Raw genomic sequence first — 402 nt, 5'->3', positions numbered from 1 at the left:
CCTGTGCCTGCCCCCCCCGCGCAGGAAGGTGCCACTTCCCATTAGCTGCCGGCATCCTTCACCCACCCGCGCCCTCAGTGCTCACCCCGCACATCGGGGCAGAGGTCAGTGCTCAGAATCACAGAACCGAACAAGTAGGAAAAGACTGCGAAGCCATCGAGTCCAGCCTGTGTCAACTAGACCACGGCACTGAGTGGTCTTTCCTTAAACGCCTCCAGGGACGGAGACTCCACCACCGCAGACACTTGTGGGCAGCCCATTCCAATGTCTAATCGCTCTTTCTGCGAAGAAATTCCTTACAATGTCCAACCTGAATGTCCCCTGGCGCGGGTCAAGACGGCGTGGGGCCCTGCGCGGTACCTGCGCGGTGCACGCAGCTCCAGCCCGCCCTCAGCGCGGAGC

The 402-nt window shown here is 61.7% G+C and overlaps 1 long non-coding RNA gene across 2 annotated transcripts in view; it reads right to left on the bottom strand.

The window, feature by feature from the left end:
- The window catches only part of LOC108449301, a 19426-nt gene extending 19030 nt beyond the window's left edge, over positions 1 to 396 (bottom strand). For both annotated transcript variants that reach the window (XR_001865456.1, XR_001865457.1), the window contains exon 1: positions 86 to 396. This is a non-coding gene — a long non-coding RNA (uncharacterized LOC108449301). The remainder of the gene's footprint in view (positions 1 to 85) is intronic.
- Between the last annotated feature and the right edge of the window lie 6 nt (positions 397 to 402).

This window comes from Corvus brachyrhynchos, unplaced genomic scaffold (genome assembly GCF_000691975.1).
Source record: "Corvus brachyrhynchos isolate BGI_N302 unplaced genomic scaffold, ASM69197v1 scaffold116, whole genome shotgun sequence".
Taxonomy (NCBI): domain Eukaryota; kingdom Metazoa; phylum Chordata; class Aves; order Passeriformes; family Corvidae; genus Corvus; species Corvus brachyrhynchos.
This window is presented reverse-complemented; position numbering and strand designations above follow the sequence as displayed.